The sequence below is a fragment of the Solanum lycopersicum genome, chromosome 10 (genome assembly GCF_036512215.1).
Source record: "Solanum lycopersicum chromosome 10, SLM_r2.1".
NCBI lineage: Eukaryota > Viridiplantae > Streptophyta > Magnoliopsida > Solanales > Solanaceae > Solanum > Solanum lycopersicum.
Window position 1 is genome coordinate 6665092 of NC_090809.1, and position 18823 is coordinate 6683914.

Sequence of the window (18823 nt, forward strand, 5' to 3'; positions counted from 1 at the left end):
GTAATTTTTGAACGTGATTTTACTCCAATTTCATGATGAACCCATGTCCCTTCGAGAAATCGATTTAGTCCTTGCATGGGCTTTGGGATCTTGACTTGTTATCGATTTAATTGTGATTCTCTTATGTTGAATCGCTTATATCTACTGTTATTTAAGTTAATTGATTATGAATTTCTGATGAACGACCAATGAGGATCAATGTATGTAGATTTGAGTATGAATAACCTATGTTTCTAAGTGTTACAATGAATTTCGATTATAGCAATTGTGTATGATTTCAATTATGCAAAGCATCATTGTAGCTACTGCTTTTAGTTGGTATTATGTAGGAATTATGGATGTAAAACCTTGATGATCAAATTAAAGAAAGGCTTACATGAATTTATCTATATTCTTTTAGCCTATGAATTGATATTGCTATGTAGGTGATGTGATCTATGTTCTAAGATTAATAAAGTTTCAATAATACTTGATTTTCTATCTCGTAAGTTAATTCCTAGCATGTAATTTATTGTTAAATTATGATTGATGATTAATACTTTGAGAAAATTAGTAAGATGGCCTATTCTGTCTACTCTACATTGAATTGATAGTTTAATGCCTACGATAGTATCTTGATCTTGTAGAGATGTATGCATGATTTCTATATGATTAAGTTTACATTTAGCTACTTCCTTAGATTGCTATTATTGATGAAATATGATCTATAATACATGCAAGTTAAATTGGTTGATGGTCTATGTGCTTCTACCCTCTAATATGTTAATGTATTGTACTAGTTGTAACATGACCTTGTAGTAGCTTATGCTTAACTTCATGTATGATTATGGTACCTTAATCTACTTCCCGATACTTGATTTATTGATAAAAGATTATTAATGGTCAATGTGACCAAAGGCTAAAGGATTGGTAAGAATTCCTTTACTCTTCTACTTCTCTATTTCTTTATAGTAATGTTGATGAAACATTGTATGTGATTGTGTATATGGTCCACTTATGGCGGCAGTGTTTACTTTATTGTAAATATATATGTATTGAACATGGCCTTGAATGAAAATTGATGATTATATTAATGAGTGGTTATGATGATCACTTTATGTGTAACTTGTGCCTAGTCTTCTACTTGAGTTGTGAATCTAGGTTATGTTACTATTGTGATGAGCATGTAAAGTGTTAGGTAATATCATGTTTAGATGCTTCCATTAACTAATTGTTAAGGATTGATGAACCCTACCTATGTAACCCTATGTAAATGTATGAATAGATAATGTTAAGGAGACTGTATATTATGAAGATTCTCTTGTCTCCTATGCTAAGTTGTGTTGTGTGGTCTATACATGAAAGTGTAATGTGGTCTAATAGGGTGGCTGCCTCAATAAGGTTTTTATAGCCATTATGTGATCGAGTTGATCAATTTACATACACACACACACATTATGCATGCTTACAATGTAGTGAATGTTCATAGAGTCTAATGAAAGGTTGTTCTCATATTCAATAGTGTCTACTACTATGCATGTAAAGTGTATGTATGAGAAGTATGTTATGTATTCCTTACTAGGATGACTTGATAGGTGAACTAGTATGGTCAAGGGTATGGAAATTTGCCTATGCATTGCACATGTGGACCTTGATAGGATAGTTCTATTTTGGTTTATATATGTAAGAATGTGTATGTATGAACATGTGTGTCTTAAGGTGTTATGTGAAAGGTTTGATTCACACACACACACACACACACATACATACATATATATATATATATACATACATACATATATATACACACACACACACACACACACACACACACACACACACATGTATGAATATCTAGTCAAGAGAGAGGTCTTGAATGGTGTATTCATGTAGATGATGTTTTACATATGCTATGTTCATGAGAAGGGATTCTTTACATGATTTAGGTTGATGAACTTTCATCTATGACCTATGAGTTAAGCATATTAGGGGATGACTCTCCTAAACCTATGTTTTATAAAGTAAAAATATAATAAAGGTTTTCAATAAAGGAAACTTAGCTTAGCACCGAGTGAACTTGAATATGAGTGTGTGTCACTTCCTATGGTAGGAAGGTAGGTCACCATAAACCTCATGGGGTGTATAGAATCATGACCCAAAAGGGTGTTAGATCGATGTTTCAATAAGTGAATAACTACAATGCCTAATCTTGGCATAAAGAGGGTTTTCACATGTACCCCCAAGTTCCATAACTATGTTGCCACCATAGGATACTAGCTAGTGGATCCACCTAAAAATCTATGTCATGTTTGGTTCTACTTTGGCCGGTAGACAACCCTTTTTAGGTGTGGGGTTTTATGACACCGGATTTCATGTTTAGCATCACATGGTCTATGTTGGTTAAGGCTATAGTTTCCCTTAAGTAAAATGGACAATGGAAATAAATGAATAGGACCCTAACTATAATGACTTAAGGGAGGTTACTTAGGATAGGTGGAAGTCATGAACCCATCAAGACATTGCACAAGTAACTCCGTAGGAAGTTCTAGGAAGGTGTTGTAATGCATGTCACTATGTATGTGTCCTTATGCATAACATTGTAGTATTTATTTACTAGTTATGACGATGTGCATAATATGAGTCTTTATGCATGATGTTGATCTTGTTGACTATATGATGAAGGTCTTGCATGACATAAATGAAGTGGTCTCCTCTTACTATGTTGATATATGACTTGGATGTAAAGGCTTGTGGTCTCATGATAGGTTTACTAAGTATGTGTGAGGTTATGGGGCCTTACATGTAATTGCACTACTAGACTTAGATTGGGGGCATGAGTTAGGTCTTATTAGGTTCTATGTGAAGTAAAATAAGTATGTGCATAATGACTAGGAGTTCACTGTATTGTCCTTATAGTCTTGACTTAACTAAGTCTATGTTGTACTATACTTTTATGATGGTATGTGTTGTCTTGTGTAGATGATATGTATGTTTTCTTGTGGCCTTAAGGTGATGTGTTGCACCAAGTATCACTAAAGGGTTACTTATGAAGTTAATGAACAAAAGAGAAGGTGGTTCATTGTTAAGGAGAAAAGGGCTTACTGTAATGTGCCTTAAGAATGCAATAAATTCATATGTGATCTTATGTGATGTTTGGCCTTTTAATATGTTTATATGAAGTATGTGAATGATACAAATGCTATGGTATAAAGGTTTTATAAGGATTTACTCAAAAAGGCATGAAGTATGATTTCAAGAAAATGTCCCTTTTAAATGCATGTTTTTGCATGGTTGTCATACTTAATGCATTGTTGTACTAATCTCATTCTTCTCTACTTTTTATACAAAGTGTAGGTTATTGATGCTTAAAGGGTGTCTATATGATTGAGGGCTTTATAGGTGATTCCCATGATCAAGGAAAGGAATCCTTAAGTCCAAGGATGTCCTAATTTGTACTTACTGTAATGTCTATTAAATATGTTATAGTTTTTTATTATGTCTTAAGGATCGTGTCCCTAATGTATTCTAAGGTTGTTGAGTCTAAGATGACAAAGATACTTAGGTTCTAAATATGTATTACGACTTATATATATATATATATATATTTAAGAAGTAAAGTTTCTAGCATATGATGTGCTATGAAAAGTTACATTTTATGCTATATTACTATGTCAATTCGATGAATGATAACTATGTGCTTGTACAAGACCTCCGAGAGGTCAATTACGCCATGTTGCTTCTAAGGGGGTGCTCCCTTGATGTGATATCTTTACATTATGACAAATATCCTGCAGTGATTGAAGGATATAGTGATGCTAATTGGATCACAGAGTCAAATGAAGTAAAATCTATAAGTGGTTATGTGTTTACACTTGGTGGAGGAGAAGTCTCTTGGAAATCATCCAAACAGACATGTATCACTAACTTCACAATGAAATTTGAATTTATTGCTTTAGATAAAGCTGGTGAAGAAGCTGAATGGCTCCGAAATTTCCTAGAGGATATTCCATTTTGGCCTAAACCTGTGGGACCTATTTGCATACATTGCGATAGTCAAGCATGAATAGGTAGGGAAGGGAGCGTCATTTAAAATGATAAGTCTCTTCATATACAATAGAGACACAATACCGTAAGACAAATCCTCTCTAGTGGAATCATCACAATTGATTATGTGAAGTCAAGTGAGAATATGTCAAGTCCACTAATGAAAGGCCTAGTGAGAGAGGCAGTTGAAAGATCATGCAAGGGAATGGGTTTACGGCTTAGTACAAGTCAGCAGGGCGGTAACTCTATCTAGTAGACTGGAGATCCCAAGAGCTAGATTCAAGGAGAAAAACAAAGTTGTGACTGACGGTTCAACATTGTCAATCAACTCAACCCATTCTCATTATGAAGACAATGTTAAGGAACATGGATAAGTCTTTAAAACTTCTTAATGAGTTAAGAAAACTTACAGTTTGAAAGGATTTGCTAAGAGTTTGGAAGGTTTGACCAAATAGTGTATCTACAAGATGAAACGGTTAGAAATCACCTATGTGAGTGTGAAGTGTAAGACGCTTCAAAGAGAATCTTATGTAAAAATCCTATTCTCTATACACTCATGAAATCAAGAGGTGTTCATAGCTGAAATGAACACAACCGTATAAACTATAAATAGTAAATGGTTAATTGTGTGATATATAATTGTCTAGATATACACTAAAGCTCGACGGTTCAAAGATATCACATATATCGATTGACCTATATTCGACATATGCTCACTACGAAAAGTTCATGGGGAAACCTACTTATGCAGATGCAATTAATCCTTGCCTGTAAAGTGCACACTTGTCTGTGCATTCCTATGTTATAACCATTCCCCATCAATTATTTAGTTCAAACATAAATATACTCAATTATTTAGTTGAGATTAACCGAAATGTTTCAATTTTTTAGTTGAATAACCCGATCTGACTCGGATCTGCGCAACCCATTTTATTTAAATCTTTTTAAGTTTTATTTGAATTTCTCACCGTTTGGAAATGTAACAACTCATACCTTAGACCAAAATTGAGAAATTTTCAGAAGTTGCAGGTGTCAATGACTATGCCAACTATGGACCGTCAGTCGACTTATGGTCTATCAGTCGACTCTGTCGATGGGCCAACTGACTTTTAGTTCCAAGTCATAAACGACGGTCAACAAGTACGGACCGTCAATCGACTTACGGTCCTTCAGTAGAATCCGTCGATTGATAAGCTTATTTATAGTTCTCACTTGCAAATGACGGTCGACCAGTACGGACCTTCAGTTGACTTATGGTCCATTAGTTGAATCGATTGATTCGCCAGCTGACTTTCAACTCTTAGTCACAAACGACGGTTGACCATTACGGATCGTCAATCAACTTCAACAATTTTTAAGTCAGGGGTCTTTTGGTCTTTTCCCACTTTGTTTAAACCCCATGATACATCATTTTGAACCTAAATCATCATATTTTAGTAAATTTAAGACTAGAAATGTAACTAAAACTTACCTAAGTAAAATTGTTAAATCAAAACTTATAAAATTAGAAGCAAGAAAGGAGGAAAAGGTGAAGAACCGTAGTTTAAGAACGCAACAAGGTTTCCTCAGTTCCAGCCCAGAAATCTAAATATTTCTCTGTAGATTTCATCAACTGGAATGTGAGATTTCAATAGTGGGTTCCTTTAACCCATTGTGTCCCTAGTTTTCGGTCAGAATCTTTATTCTCATATCATGATTATACCTAGGGTTCTAAAACTTCAATAGAGCTTCATGAATTAATTAGTTATATGTTACAAATAAAATTACCATATTATTTCTCACATTATTGCATGAATTCAGAACCCTAGCTATGTATTTCTTTAGTTCTTGAATTACACATGTTAGGCCAGATATTTTAGCTGCATTATTATCAAATTAAATATTGCATTCTCACTTCGCATGTTCAATTTTGAGCTATCCAGTATTTACAGAAACTCAGTCATAATTATTAAATTACACAATTCATTGGGAGTAGCATAATACCGCGTTGGAATAGGGTTTAGCATACCCAATTAGTCCGAGAACTACTAACCAAGTAGGTTGTAAGTCCCCTCTATGGGCATCAGTTTAGTGATCATGCCGGCATGCCTTTATACCTTTAACAGGGTATATTGGATCCTCTCGATGGGGCGTATAAGTTGAACTCCACATTTAGCTCATGTGGTTTTATTATCGGTTATTAGTAGCTCCCACAGTTTAGTTAGAATTTAATGCATTGACCATATTTATAGTTCAATTATTATTTTGTCTCAACATGTTATATATTTGGTCATTACATCCACTTAGCTCAGAATTCAGTATATCATGTTCAGATTATTATACTTGCTTTTGTGTTTGTTCAGTTATGTTCTATTTCAGCTTTACTCTATCCTATATGCTCACTACCTTCAAGTACCGATGCATACGTGCGCTACATCTTCTCATGATGTAGGTTCATGTTCTCATCATCTAGATCGCACTTAGATCGGTTTCCGATCTCCAGATCATTATATTCAGTGGTGAGTCCTCATTATCCGAGGGCAATAGTCATGAGGGCCTGTCCCAACATTTATAATCAGTTTAGAGTCTATTTTTAGACATAGTTAGTTTCAGCTTAGTATTGAGTTAATATATGTTTGTATTAAACTCGTTGGTATTTCATATATCTCAGTTATAGAATATGGGTATTCCCTATATTTTCAGTATAAATTATGCTTTAGCTTCTACATTAAGTTTATTATCTTTAGTATGCTCATGATCATGCCAGCAGGGTTAGCTATGATTACTTGTGGTCCTAGGTTCTGTGTTCTCCTCTTGGGGTAGCTCAGGGCATAACAAAACTTGGTATCAGAGAACTAGGTTTAATTGTCCTAGGAAATATGAAAAGCCGCACTAAGTAGAGTCCTTTTCATAGTATGAAGTGCACCACATCTAATGAGAGAGAGACTAGAAAGTGTTTTAAGGAAACTTCACTTTCTTGTTACTCTTATCATGCGTAAGGTATGATCTTATTCCACTATAACTTGACATTCTTCGTTTCAGATCATGCCTCCTCGTAGAGCTAACTCTAGGAATGTGAATGCCTAGAATGCAAATGCAGCTCCTCCAGTACCAAATCAAGAAGTCTCCAATGTTGAGTTCATGAATGTCATAGAGATTGGATAAGATTATGACCAACCAGAAAAATTGGGTTCGTGCTCCTATGAATCCAAATGGTGGATCAGTAGCAACGAGGGTCTGTGACTTTGTTAGGATGAATCTGCCTGAGTTTTTAGGATCACAAACTAATGAGGATCCTAATAATTTCTTGGATGAGATTAAGAAAATCTTTGAGGTAATATAAGTCACTAGAATTGATCGGGTTGAATTGGCATCATACCAGTTGAAGGATGTTACTTATATCTGGTACACTCATTGGAACGAAAATAGAGGTACAAATGCAGCTCCTATTACTTGGGATTGCTTTAGTGAGACCTTTCTGGATAGGTTTTTCCCAATAGATTTGAGAGAAGCAAAGGCTCAAGAATTCATGAACTTGAGGCAGGGAAAAATGAAAATACAATAGTACAGGCTCAAGTTTAACCAACTCTCTAGGTATGATCCTCACATGGTTTCTGATTCTAGGGCTCAGATGAATAAGTTCTTGTATGGATTGTTGGATTTGGTGAAAACTGAGTTCAGAAATGCTATGTTACTAAGAGATATGAACATCTCTAGGCTTATGACTCATGCTCAGCTAGTTGAGGGTGATAACTTAGAGAACAGGCCAAGGAGAATAACAAGTCTAGGATTGGGAACTATGACTATTCTCTGCAGAAATTGGGTGGTGGAAATAGCTCACTAAATCAACAAAAGTTTTCAGCTCCAACCTCTTTGTGAGATAGTGTTCCATCCTCCAAAAGCAGGCATGACCAGAATGTTAGATCACCAGGCTCTAAGTCTCAGGGAAGTGTTTCAAGCACCAAGACGTACCCCACTTGCCCTAAGTATATTAAGAACCATCCGGGCGAGTTTCTCAGAAAAAAAGAAGTATACTTGGAATGCGGTCAGTCTGGTCATAGGTTGAGGGATTGCCCTTCTAAACAGGGTCAAAGAGGTGGTAATGGTAGAGATCAGTCTACAACATCATCAACACCAACAAGTCGCCCAACTCAGTAGGGTAACACATCTTGTATATGTAGCAGTCAGCGACAAAATAATTTGTATGCTCTTCAGGCTCGCCAGGATTAGGAAGGTTCTCCTGATGTATTTAATGGTACATTATGAGTCTTTTACCTTGATGTTTATGCATTGTTAGATCAATGGAATACTCTTTCCTTTATAACTCCTTACGTAGCTTTCCAATTCAGTGTTAGTCCAGACACTCTCTCAGAACCTTTCTCAGTCTCTACCCTAGTCGGTGATCCAGTTATAGCTAGACGGGTATACAGAAATTGTCCTATCACAATATCTAAGAAAGTCACCTCAGTAGATCTTGTGGGGTTAGAAATGGTAAAACTTCGATGTCATTGTAGGCATGGATTGGTTATATGGCTCAGTTGATTGTAGAACTTGGATTGTTCGTTTTCAGTTTCCAGACAAACCAATCTTTGAATGGAAGGGTAGTATCTTAGCGCCTATGGGTCGATTCGTTCCTTACCTTAAGGCCAGAAAGAGGATCTCTAAGGGTTATTTCTATCATCTAGTTTGGGTTAAGAATTCTAGATCTGAAACCCCAACCCTTGAGTAAGTTCCAGTAGTCTTTGAGTTTCCAGAAGTATTTCCAAAAGATCTTCCCGAAATCCCTCCCGGAAAGGAAATTGACTTTGGAATAATCTCCTTCCAGATACCCATCCTGCTTCTATTCCTTCTTAAAAAATGGCTTTAGAAGAGCTTAAGGAATTGAAAACAAGATTGACTACAACTCCTATCGTGACTTTACTAGAGGGTTCAGATGGTTATGTGATCTATTATGATGCATCCAGAAGTGGCATAGGTTGTATGTTAATGCAACGAGATAAAGCTATACCTTATGCTTCTAGACAACTTAAGGTTCATGAGAAGCACTATCCGACTCATGACCTCAAAGCTTGCAGTAGTAGTATTTGCGCACAAAGTATGTAGACACTTCTTGTTATGGCGTTAATGTAGATGTGTTCACTGATCATAAGAGTCTTCAGTATATGTTTACCCCGAAAGAGTTGAATCTTTGTTAGTGGAGACGACTTGAGTTCCTTAAGGATTATGATATGAGTGTGCATTATCATCCTGGTAAGGCAAATGTTGTAGCAGATGCTCTAAGTAGATTATATATAGGTAGTGTAGCCCATGTTAAGGAAAAAAGGAATGAGCTAGTGAAGTATGTCCACAGTCTTGCTCGCTTGGGAGTTCGCCTTATGAGCATATCAGACAATAGTGTAACTGTTTAGAATGGGATTGAATCTTCTTTGGTACTGGAGGTTAAAAAAAAGCAAGACAGTGATCAAACCTTGCTTGAACTTAAGGTCCAACCTTGCTTGAACTTAAGGGTGCAGCCCACAATCAAAGAATCAAGGTTTTCTCCCAAGGGGAAGATGGTGTACTTCGCTACCAGGGTGGATTGTGTCTTCCTGATGTGGGTGAGTTGAGAAAGCATATCTTTGCAGAAGCCCATAACTCCAGGTAATCTATTCATCAAGGTGTCACAAAGATGTAATGCAATCTGCGGCGAATCTATTGGTGGAATAACATGAAGAGGGATATAGCAAACTTTTTGAGTAAGTGCCCCAATTGCCAGCAAGTCAAGGTAGAACATCACAAACCCAGGAGGTATGACTCAAGAGATCGATATTTCTACTTGGAAGTGGGATGTCATCAATATGGATTTCATCACAGGGTTACTTTGTACTCGCAGACAGCATGAATCCATTTGGGTGATAGTGGATATGATGACTAAGTCTTCTCGCTTTTTGGCGGTCACAGACTATGCTAAGCTTTACATTAATGAAATTGTGAGGTCACATAGGGTTCCTTTGTCTATCATCTCATACAGAGGTCCTCATTTTACCTCTCATTTCTTGAAGTCATTTCAGAAGGGTCTTGGTACTCAAGTTAAACTTAGCACAACATTTCATTCACAAACGGATGGACAGGCAGAGCGTACCATTCAAACCCTAAAGGATATGTTACTAGATTGTGTTATTGATTTGAGTGTACTTGGGATGATCACTTTCCTCTTATTGAATTTGCCTACAACAATAGTTACCATTCTATCATTAAGATGGACCTTTATGAGGTTTTGTATGGGCGTAGATGCAGGTCTCCTATTGGTTGGTTTTAAGTTGGTGAAACAACTTTGATAGGGCCAGATTCAGTCCTTTATGCGATGGAGAAAGTGCAACTCATTAAAGAGAGACTTAAGACAGCCCAAAGTCGTTAGAAATTTTACACAGATGCAAAAGAAGGGAACTAGAGTTCCAAGTTGATGATTGGGTTTTCTTGAAAGTATCACCTATGAAGGGGGTGATGAGGTTTGGCAAGAAAGGGAAGCTCAATCCTAGATATATTGACCCTTACAAGATCTTGAAAAGGGTTGTCAAGGTGGCATATAAGTTAGATTTGCCAGCAGAACTAACAACAGTGCATCCGGTCTTCCACATCTCGCTCTTGAAGAAATGTGTGGGTGATTCAGCCTTTGTAGTGCCATTAGAGAGTCTGGCGGTGAAAGTAGTCTTTCTTATGAGGATGTACCATTTGATATTCTTGATAGTCAAGTTAAAAGGTTGAGAAAAAAAGAAGTCACTTCATTCAAGGTTTTGTGGAAGAGTCAGTCTGTAGAGGGAGTTACTTGGGTAGCAGAAGTAGCCATGAAATCCAAGTATCCTTACCTTTTTCCTTCCGATTCCACTCCAGCTTGAGGTAATAGTTCCTCTTCAGGTTTTCAGTTATTCATGAGTAAATTCAACCTTAGAATCATGTTCCCTCAGTTTGTACTTGCATTTTCAGCATATTTGCATGTTTTTGGAACTCAGCCTAGTCAGAAATTTAGTTCTCAAGTGTTTAGTGGTAGGGATTGCAACTCTCTCCCTCTATTTCAGCTATTGTTGTCTTTATTCGAGGAAGAATGTTCTCAAGGGGGAGATAATGTAAGAACCCATCCCGTAGATATTCAGATTTTTCAAAAGTTGCAAGTGTCAGCAACGGAGCCAACTACTGACCGTTAGTAGACTTACGATCCGTCAGTCAACTCCGTCGATAGGCCAGTTGGCTCTCAGTTCCAAGTCACAAATGACAAATGACTAGTACAAACTGTCAATCAACTTATGGTCCGTCTGTCCACTCCGTAAATTGATCAGCTTACTTCATGTTCTCAGTTGTAAACGATGGTCGACCAGTAAGGACAATCAATAGACTAATAGTCTACTAGTTGACTCCGTCGATTCCCCATCTGACTTTTAACTCTCAGTCGCAAATCACAGTCAACCAGTATGGAGCTTCAGTCGAAATATGGTACGTATGTTAACTTCGTTGATTCGCCATCTGACTTTCAACTCTCAGTCACAAACCATGGTCGGCCATACTCGACTTACGGTCGTCATTCGACTCCATCTGTAACTCCAACAACTTTTAAGTCAGGGGTATTTTTGTCTTTTCCCACTTTATTTAAACCCAAGGTACGTGGTTTTAACCCTAAATCATCATATTTTAGTCAGTTTAAGCCTAGAAACATAACTAAAATTTACCTAAGTAAAATCATTAAATCAAAACATAGAAAATTAGAAGCAATAAACGAGAAAAAGGTCAAGAACCCTAGTTCAAGAACGCAACAAGGTTCCCTAAGTTCCACCCCGAAATCCAAATATTTCTTTGCAAATTTCATCACCTGGTATACGGGATTGCAATAGTGGGTTCCTTTCACCCATTGGGTCCCTAGTTATAAGTCACATTCTTGATTCCCATATCATGATTAGGCCTAGGGTTTCTAGAACATCAACAGCACTTCATGAATTAATTACTTATATGTTACAAATCAGATTACCATGTTATCACTCCGATTATTGAATTAATTTCAGAACCCTGGCTATGTATTTCTTTAGTTATTAAATTATACATGCTAGGTCAGATATTTCAGCTATTCAGTTGTACATGCCTCAGTTATTAATGCATCATTATCAGATAAAATGTTGCATTCTAAGTTTGTATGTTGAGTTTTGAGCTATCCAGTATTAACAAAAACTCATTCATAATCAGTTAATTACATAATTCATTGGGAGTAGCATAATACCGAGTTGGACTAGGGTTCTACGTACCCAATTAGTCCTAGAACTACTAGCCAAGTAGGTTGTAAGTCCTCTCTGTGGGCATCAGTTCACTGATCACACCAACATGCTAGCAGGATATATTGGGTCCTCTCGATGGGGCATATACATCGTACTCCACATTTAGCTCATGTGGTTTTATTATCGGTTATTAGTAGCTCCCCTAGTTCAGTCAGAATCTAATGCATTGACCATATTTACACTTTAGTTATTATTCAGTCTCTGCATGTTATAAATTTTGTCATTCCATCAACTTAACTCAGAATTCAGTATATTATGTTCCAATTATTATAATTGCTTTTGTGCTTGTCCAGTTATGTTTTGTTTTAGCTTTACTCTATCCTACATGACCATTACCTTCAAGTATTGACGCGTATGTGTGCTACATCTTCTCGTGATGTAGGTTCAACTTCTTAACATCTAGATTGCACTTAGATCGGTTTCCGATCTCTAATTAAACAGATTTAGTGGTGAATCCTTGTTTTCCGAGGAAGATAGTCATGAATTTCTTTTCAGTATTTAGATCTTTAGTTTCAATTTTTTCTAGAGTTAGTTGGGGCTGTCCCGACATTTCTAGTCATTTTAGAGGCTATTTTCAGACATAGTTAGTTTTAGCTCAGTATTGAGTTAATAACTTCCTTGCATTAAACTCATCAGTATTTCACTTATCTCTGTTATAGAATATGGGTATTACTCATGTTTTCATTCTAAATTATGATTTAGCTTCCGCATTCAGTTTATTATCTTTTGTATGCTCATGATCATGCCAGCAGGGTTAGCTTGGGATCACTTGTGGTCCTAGGTTTCCGTGTATCGGGTTAGCTCGGGGCGTGACAGGAAATATGTGTTTTGAAAGGTTGCAGCTTTCAACAACAGTCTGGACCATTTGAAAGATTGCAAACTTTCATTAATGGTAGGTGGATTCTGAAAGGGTTGCAACCTTTCAGAATCTGTTCTTCTTGCCTATAAATACCATTCATTCCTCAGAATTTTCCTTACAAACTTTTCTGATTTCTTTTTCTTCTTCTGCCCAAAAATTTCTTTGTGTACTTTACTTTTGTTGAGTGGTTCGCTGACACAAGAGTTTCTGGTATCTACACGCTGGTGATTGAGATTATTTTATCCTTGGAGGGAAAATTCCAAATCAAACCTCAGATACTAGTAGAGAATAATTTTCTTAGGGGACACTGTGAATTAAGTGGACTTGATCTTTTTTCTTTTTAATTTTTTTCAAATTCTGGTACGTTACAAAATTTTTTTTCTTAATTAATTTCTATTCATCTTTCTTACTGAACTTTGGTTACTTCGTGTTTCTGCAAAGTTTTGTCAAAATATGTAATTCTGATTTTTCAAAGACAACTTAATACATCGTCTTCATATTATTTGGTGAACTAATACATAATTACATATTGTGAGGAAATTAATCTGGTGCCTCCCGAAGATTCTTGAATTGTTGCTTTGGATATTTTGGAGAGAGAAATATCTCCTCCATATGTTGACCCAAGCAAACCATAAAGAAGGCAAACGAAGAGGAGGAATGGAGTCGGAGAATCATTTCCAACAAGAAAAAATAAGTGTTTAGTATGTAAAAATATTGGACAGAAGAGAACAACAAGCCCGATTGGAAATGCTCCGTAATTATGATGTTAGTGAAATAACTATTTTGTATTTAGTTATGAATTTGATAATTTTAACTCATTTTGGTTAATAATGTCAGTAATTATGATTTTTCAAAGACAGGTTAATAACATCGTCTTCATATTATTTGGTGAAATAATACTTAATTGCGTACTGTGAGGAAATTAATCTAGTGCCCCCCCAAGATTCTTGAGTTGTTGCTTTGGATATTCTGGAGAGAGAAATATCTCCTCCATATGTTGACCCAAGCAAACCGGAAAGAAGGCTAACGGAGAGGAGGAGTGGAGTCGGAGAATCATTTCCAACAAGAAAAAAAAGTGTTCAGTATGTAAAAATATTGGATAGAAGAGAACATGTCTGGTTCGAAATGCTCCGTAATTATAATGTTAGTGAAATAACCATTTTGTACTTAGTTATGAATCTGATAATTTTAACTTATTTTTATTAATTTTGGTTCATATTTATTATATAAACAATATTAGTTATGCTCATCCTTTGCATTTTTATTTTTTTTTGTGCATATTTTGCATTACATGCATTATCTATTGCATTATTTGTTACAATAGATAACTTATTTGTTGAAAATAATCAAACAAATATGATCATCTGTTGCAATAATCATAGAAATTTGTTACAAGAAATGTCTAATATGTATTATTTGTTGCTATAGATGACTAATCCATTTGAAATAATAAAGCATATATCCTCAATTACATTTTCAATGTATTTTAGAGTAATTATATTATCAATTGGTTATTTTGATATAAAATACTTCATTAGCCCATAAATAGTGACAAATAAATTATTTAATTATAATTACCTTTTAATTAATAAGTTCAATTAAATTTTTAATGTATTATAGAGTAATTACAAGATCAACTGATTGTATTCGTCTTAAATAAAGTGATCAATTGATTATTTTGATATGTAATACTTAATTAGCCCATAAATAGTGATAATTAAGTTATTTAATTATAATTGACTTTCAATTAATAAGTTCAATTACATTTTCAATGTATTGTAGAGTAATAACATGTTCAACTAACTGTATTTGTCTTCAATAAAGTGATCAATTAATTATTTTGATATGAAATGCTTCATTAGCCCATAATTAGTGAAGAATAAAGTTATTTAATTGTTATTACCTTGCAATTGTAAGATTAGTCATAATCTCAATGCATTATTTGTTGCAATAGATAACTCATCTATTACAACAAATGTCCGATTTGTATTTTTTTTTTTGCAATAGTTGACCCATATATGCTCATCAGTTGCAATGGATGATTCATCTGTTGCAACAGTTATAGGAATTTATTACAAAAAATGTGTAATATGTATTATTTGTTTCAATAAATTACCCATCCATTGAAAATGATCAAGCAAATATGCTCATGTATTGTAGAGTACTTACATGATCAACTTACTGTATTCGTTTTAAATAAAATGATCAATTGATTATATTGATATGAAATACTTCATTAGCCCATAAATATTGTTAAATAAAGTTATTTAGTTATAATTATCTTTTAATTAATAAGTTCAATTACATTTTCAATGTATTGTAGAGTAATTACATGATCAACTAATTGTATTCGTCTTAAATAAAGTGATCAAATGATTATTTTGATATGAAATGTTTCATTAGCTCATAATTAGTGATAAATAAATTTATTAATTATAATTACCTTGAAATTATAAGTTTACTCATAATCTCAATCCATTGTTTGTTGCAATAGATAAATCATTTGTTACAACAAATGTCTAATCTGTATTATTCATTCTCAGTATACGACTTATATATGCTCATATGTTGCAACGGATGATTTATATGTTGTAACAATTATAGAAATTTGTTAAATAAAATATCTAATATGTATTATTTGTTGCAATAGATGACCCACCGATTGAAAATAATCAAGAATATATGCTCATCTATTGTAGATTAATTACATGATCAACTAATTGTATTCGTCTTAAATAAAGTGTTCGGTTGATTATTTTGATATGACATGCTTCATTAACTCATAATTAGTTATTTAATTATAATTATCTTTCAATTATAAGTTTAGTTATAGTCTCAATGCATTATTTATTGCAATAGATAACTCATCTGTTCCAATAAATGTCTAATATGTATTATTTTTTTGCAATAGATGACCATATATGATTATTTATTGCAATGGATTATTCATTTGTTGCAACAAATATAGAAATTTGTTACAACAAATCTCTAATATATATTATTTATTGCAATAGATGACCCATATAATTTAACATTTTGAATTTCTAAGAATATAATGAAATTCATGATAAAATAACTGAACATCTATCAAATATAAAATATTGTCATGGACAATAATAGTATTAACTAAATATGAGAAGTCTTCATGAATTACGATTCATATTAGGTTCTTCAGCTTACAGAATATGACTTCAGCAGCACATAACTTCTACAACTTATGCTGCACTTTTATTGCTCATGTAGATGACTCAACATTGGAAGGAAGAGGAATAGTTGCAATTTGTTGTTTCTTTTTTCATATTTGATAATATCTTGGAAATTAATTTTTTTCTTCTCTTAATCTTCAATGGTTTGTATTACTCTAAAAATTTTCTTGATGGAATAAAACCTCACTTAGATATCAATTTCTTAACAACACTAGTAAGAGCATCAAGAGACTTCTTCACATCTTCACCAATAGATATTAACTAAGCCTCTTTGTTCTTGCATTCTTTATAGCATGCAGAACATGAGCTAGGGTGAATCCACTTTTTTTTTCCACCATCAACATCATTAACATGCTCACCACCAGTTTTAGCACCAACATCACCAATATCAACACCAAGATTAACATCAGCATCAACACCAACCTTTTTTGCAACATCATCAGCATCACCAGGAACAATAAGTGCTTCCCTTTTGATGGTTGTCGCTCCAACCAATTCTTTTTTTATTAGATTCACTGTAGGTGTTAGGTTATGGGCCTTTTTCCCTTTCTATGTGGATAAATAAAAGCCCAATTTGGACCAACCCATTTTTGTCCATAGGCCCATTTTTATGAGGCAAATATAAGACTATTTAGGTCTTATTTTCATACACACAGAGAGTTTTTTCAGCAGCCAAAAAGAGAGAAAGAGAGCAGTTTTTGCAATCAAAATTCAGCCCTAACAGCCAACTTCAAATTGCGATTCCCGCTTCGTTTCTTGTCCGATTGAGCTGATTTTTGGATAGAATATTATATTCATCTCAATATTTGATTAGGAACTGACAGAGTTGGATTTGGTGGCCTGCAGCTTCAGTTTTTCTGTCGTGAATAGTAGCTGCGAAATTGGTGATTTTACTCCTTTAATTCTCTAGATTTGGTGCAATCTTATTTTGTTGTTGCTCGTTGTTTGGCAATTGTTTTGTGGACAATTTTGGAGAAAAATATTGTAACTCTTGGTGATTATAGTGGAGCTTTTGGTCCCGTGGTTTTTTACTCTTCACATCGAAGGGTTTTTCACGTAAATCTTTGTGTCTTGTGTGATTGGTTTATTATTGCCTTGTTATATTTGTTTGGTTGAATTACTTGCTGCCTTACTATCATATTGCTTGTGGTTGTTTGTCTTCTCTTGGTTCAAATCGAGAAGGGAAAGAATAGACTTGGGTATTCTTCCGATGTTATCCTGTTAGGCATTCTTTGTTAGTGTCTTCTCTTTCCCAACAAAGTGGTATCAGAGCATTGGTTATTGTTGATTGTCGTTTTTAATGATGGAGGCAAATATGAGAAAAATGGTGTTTTTAAATGGTAGTAACTATCATATTTGTAAAGGCAAGACGAAAGATCTTATATTTGTCAAGAAGATGCATTTACATGTGTTTGCTACTAATAAGCCTCAGTCTTTGAATGATGAAGAATGGGAATTTGAGCATCTGCAGATTTGTGGCTATATTAGACAATGGGTTGAAGATAATGTTAGAAATCATATTGTGAATGAGACATATGCCAAAATTTTGTGGGATAAGCTCGAGACACTTTATGCTTCAAAGACTGGCAACAACAAGTTGTTCCTATTGAAACAATTAATGAATATCAGATATATAGAGGGCACTCCTATTTCTGATCATATTAATGATTTTCAGGGTGTTCCTTGACCAGCTGTCCGGAATGGGTGTAAAGTTTGATGATGAGATACAGGGACTTTGGCTTCTTAATACTCTACCAGACTCTTGGGAAACTCTTCGAGTTTCTTTGACTAATTCTTCTCCCAGTGGTGTTGTAACCATGGAATATACTAAGAGTGGTGCCTTGAATGAAGAAATGAGAAGAAGATCTCAAGCCTCATCTTCTTCAGCTTCACACTCCGATGTTTTGGTTAATGAAGATAGGGGGAGAAACAAGTCTAGAGGTCAGAATGATAGAGGTAAAAGTAGAAGTAAGTCAAAGTCTAAATACAAGAATATTACATGTGACTATTGCCACAAGAATGGGCATATCATGAAATATTGTTACAAGCACAAGAGAGATATGAGACAACAAAAAATAGAAGGCGATAATGAAAATCATATTGCTGTTGTTGCTAATGATGATCTTCCTGTTTCTTGTGATGCAAATGCCATTAATCTTGTTCGTGATGAGTCTAGCTGGTTTGTGGATTCTGGTGCTACTTCTCATGTCACGCCAAAGAAGGAATTATTTTCTTCTTATACTCCAGGTAATTTTGGAACGTTGAAAACGGGCAATAATCATGAAGTTGAAGTTATTGGCATTGGGACAGTTTGTTTGGAAAGTAACAATGGTTCCAAACTAGTTCTCAATAATGTCAAGCATGCTCGAGATGTTCGCTTGAATTTGATTTCTGTGGGATTTCTTGATGATGAGGGTTATGTTAATACACTTGGTGTTGGCCAGTGGAAGCTTACTAGA